Source organism: Balaenoptera ricei, chromosome 2 (genome assembly GCF_028023285.1).
Source record: "Balaenoptera ricei isolate mBalRic1 chromosome 2, mBalRic1.hap2, whole genome shotgun sequence".
Taxonomy (NCBI): domain Eukaryota; kingdom Metazoa; phylum Chordata; class Mammalia; order Artiodactyla; family Balaenopteridae; genus Balaenoptera; species Balaenoptera ricei.
Genome location: NC_082640.1, coordinates 39,609,139 through 39,613,127, shown reverse-complemented (window position 1 = coordinate 39,613,127; position 3,989 = coordinate 39,609,139). Strand labels below are relative to the sequence as shown.

Below are 3,989 nucleotides of genomic sequence, written 5' to 3'. Positions count from 1 at the left end.
AATGACCAGCCCTACTCATATCAAGATCTGTAGGGGCCAAAAAAATAAAAAGAAGGAAAAGCTAGCTGGCCTCTTGGAGAGCCTGCTCTGTGCCATGCATTAGAAAGGTGTTACCTTATGTATAGTGATGTAACTAGTAAAAATGAACAAGTCCCAGTACAGAGTCTAATACCAACCATTCTCTTCATGGTTTCCCCCTGCAAAAGTGATAGAAAGAGTTCCCTTCCTTTCTCCTTTAAGATGTGGAAGTGGGTTTGGAAAAGCAGTAGGAGGTCCTGAGTGGTGAGTTGGGGACGTGGGCAGATGGTGTGGCGTGTGTGTGTGTGTTGTGGCTCTACAGAGAACCGAGCACAGATACCTCGGAGCCAGGCATGGTGGCATTTCCACTATGCCAAGTGCTGTCACTGGAATGCCATAGTTGCCCAAGGCAGCTGCAGAACTGATTAGGGTCTGAGCTAAAATTACAACCCCTCTCGTACCCACAGATCTTGCCTTGGTTCTCTCAGGTTACCAGCCCCTGCAATACACATGTTACCCTGGGAATGAGCCTATGTGGGGTTTTCACAGCCACGGGCCCCTACAAGCCATTGGCTCAGTGTTCCCGAGTTTCCCATGATCTTCTGAACTCCACGCACTGGGTGTTGCTCCCTCCATTGTACAGAAGAGACGTCAAGTGGCCCCCTCAAGGCCACAGAGCTAGTAAATGGCTGAACTTGGATTGGATATCTGATCTTTGTGACTTAAAAGTCCTTCCGTGAGACGAGGGCCCCATTCTCCCTAGGATAGGGATGGAGGTTCTCAGGGCGCCTGAGGCTAATAGAAGACAGCTGCTTTGCCCACATATGTCTGGTACATTTTTGTGGCGTGAGAAGCTCTCTTCTCCCATAGCAACCACTTGGGGTTTTCAGCTGCTAACCCTGTACTCCAGGACAATAGCAGTCTGGGCTAGGCAGGCCCGTGTAACCACACTCCACTCCAACCTCTTTGTGTTAATAAGCCCTGGATCCCACTTCTTTCTTCCCAGCTTCTCATTTACTTTTCCAAAGAGCACAATAAGCACAATTGATTTTAAAATAAAAACCTCTGGCTTATGCACAGAGGCATTCTTCAGAAAGGTTAAAAACGATGAGGAGGCATTATTTGCCACCATCCGTACTTTGTAACCTTGCAACTGAAGCACCACAAGACCACGGTGGCCTCCCTTGATGGTATCCCGTGTAGGCGGCTTTTGCAGGTGGACGATGACGATGGCAGTGCCTGGGTGTCCTTGGCTCAGGGTGGATGCAAACCACAAAGGACAAAGTCTCTGTAAGTCAGAGCCGGAGGAGGCCTTCTGTACTATCTGGTACAGCTCCTTCCTTTGCTTGATGGGGAAAGCGAGCAGAGAGGGAAGGAAACCTTGGGAATTTGTAAGTCAGTGTGAGCAAAGAGCTACATGGAAGTCGACAGAAAATTCACTCAGAAAAGGGAACTTGGCCTTCCCCTTGGGATAAAGCAAATATTTTCTGTAAAAAGAGGCTCCACTGAGAATTAAGCTTGCATTTCCCTCTCTTTCTAGTGAAAGAGGTGGCGGAAAAACTTCCTGGGAGGATTTGGCAAGTCAACCCTGGAAGAGTTACTAACCGTCAGTCATTAAAGTGGGGGCAGTACTTCATAAGGCGGAGAAAAATCACTTGTGAGGGGTGGGCAAAGGTGGACTGCCGTGTTTGGAGGGTCTGAAGAGAGTCTGAAGGAAGGGATGTGAGATACCTAGGTTAGCTAGGTATTGTCCTAGCTAACTCATCATTAGACATCATTCTTCATGATACCTACTACATAGTTGCACATTTTCACTATGTACTCTCAATAGGGGCTGTTTTCGCTGTAATAGGAGGGTTTGTGCACTGATTCCCACTATTCTCAGGGTATACACTCAACTCAACATGAGCAAAAATCCACTTCGTAATCATATTTGTAAGCGTCAACACGACCTTCTTCCCAGAACATTTCTTAGGTCTATCCAGTATACCTCAACGATACTCTGACTACCCAGATGCCTATACAACATGAAATACTATTGCATCAATAGGCTCATTCATTTCACTAACAGCAGTCATGTTAATAATTTTCATTATCTGAGAGGCATTCGCATCCAAACGAGAAGTCCTAACAGTAGAATTAACTACCAGAAATTTAGAGTGATTAAATGGATGTCTTCCACCATATCGCATTTGAAGAACCTCCTTACGTTAACCTAAAATGACTAAGAAAGGAAGGAATCGAACCCTCGTCTACTGGTTTCAGGCCAACACCATAACCATTATGTCTTTCTCTATAAATGAGATATTAGTAAAAAATTATATAACTTTGTCAAAGTTAAGTCACAGGTGAAAATCCTGTATATCTCTATGGTACATCCTTTCCAACTAGGATTTCAAGACGCAACATTGCCCATCATGGAAGAATTACTACATTTTCATGATCACACACTAATAATTGTCTTTTTAATTAGTTCCCTGGTCCTTATATTATCTCACTAATGTTAACAACTAAGCTAACACATGCCAGCACAATAGACGAACATGAAGTAGAGACCATCTGGACGGTTTTACCAGCTATTATTTTGATTTTAATTGCCCTGCCATAACTATGAATCCTCTATGTGATGGATGAGATTAATAACCCATCTCTTACTGTAAAAACTGTAGGTCACCAGTGGTATTGAAGCTATGAGTACACTGACTACGAAGATTTAAGTTTCGACTCCTATATAATCCCAACATCAGACTTAAAACCAGGGGAATTACGACTACTAGAAGTAGACAACTGAGTAGTATTACCCATAGAGATAACAATCCAAATACTAAGCTCCTCCAAAGACGTATTACACTCATGAGCCGTACCTTCCTTAGGCCTAAAAACAGGCGCAATCCCAGGACGCCTAAATCAAACAACCCTAATATCAACACAACCAGGTTTGTATTACGGACGGTGTTCAGAGATTGTGGGTCAAATCATAGCTTCATGCCTATTGTCCTTGAACTAGTACCCCTAAAATACTTTGAAAAATGATCCGCATCAATGCTGTAAGTTCATTAAGAAGCTAGGTAGCGTTAAAGACTTTTAAGTTAAAGACTGAGGGCTGAAAAAAAAAAAAAAGACTGAGGGCTAAGACTCTCCTTAATGGTATGCCGCAATTAGACACATTAACTTGATTCATTACCATTTTATCTATATTTCTAGCATTGTTTACTATATTTCAACTAAAAATCTCAAAGTACACTTACTACTCGAACCCAGAATCAATACATACCAAAGTACAAAAACAGTCTACCCCTTGAGAAACAAAATGAACGAAAATCTATTTGCCACTTTCATTGCCCCTACAATAATAGGTAAGGATGTGAGGTCCTAAGTCCCGGAAGTAGCACATGGCTGTCTGACCCAATCCTGACCCAGTGCAGCTGGGCAGATGGAAGGACAAGGTCAGGGATGCCACCCCAGATACAACTTTCTTGGGTCTGAAACATGAATAATGGTTCATGAAGTCCCAGGGGGATGAGACTCGGGGTTGGGGAGAAGGACACCCAATTACATTGCAGACAGGAATCATCTTCCCTAGCAGAGCCCTGCTCTGGGCTCCCAGAATTCTAGCAGAGTCCTAGAGATTCTAGCAGAATCCTAGAGATCCCCTGCTGGCTGGGAGGTTGACTTTGCTACTGGATCATGAGGAGGTCCAAGGGTGAGCCAGGGAAACAGCCAGTGGGCTGGGGTGGTAGCCATTCACCAATCAATACTTAATCATTCCAATATTAAGTGTCATGGCTGTGTCATTAGGTGTGGTGTGAATACCGGCCTTGCTCTGTGACTCCACATAAATAGCTTTGCTAAGGTCATTAGTGACCACCATGTTCTAAATCTGTTAAGGCTAATTTTCAGGCCTCATCTTATTCGATCTTTCAACTGCGTCCAGCACTCTTGAACATTCCTTTCTTCTTGAAACACTCCTT

The 3,989-nt window shown here is 43.9% G+C and overlaps 1 pseudogene; it reads left to right on the top strand.

Annotated features, from left to right (window-relative positions):
• Positions 1-2,387: 2,387 nt before the first annotated feature.
• LOC132359145 (cytochrome c oxidase subunit 2-like) lies at positions 2,388-3,051 on the top strand (annotated as a pseudogene).
• Positions 3,052-3,989: the final 938 nt, after the last annotated feature.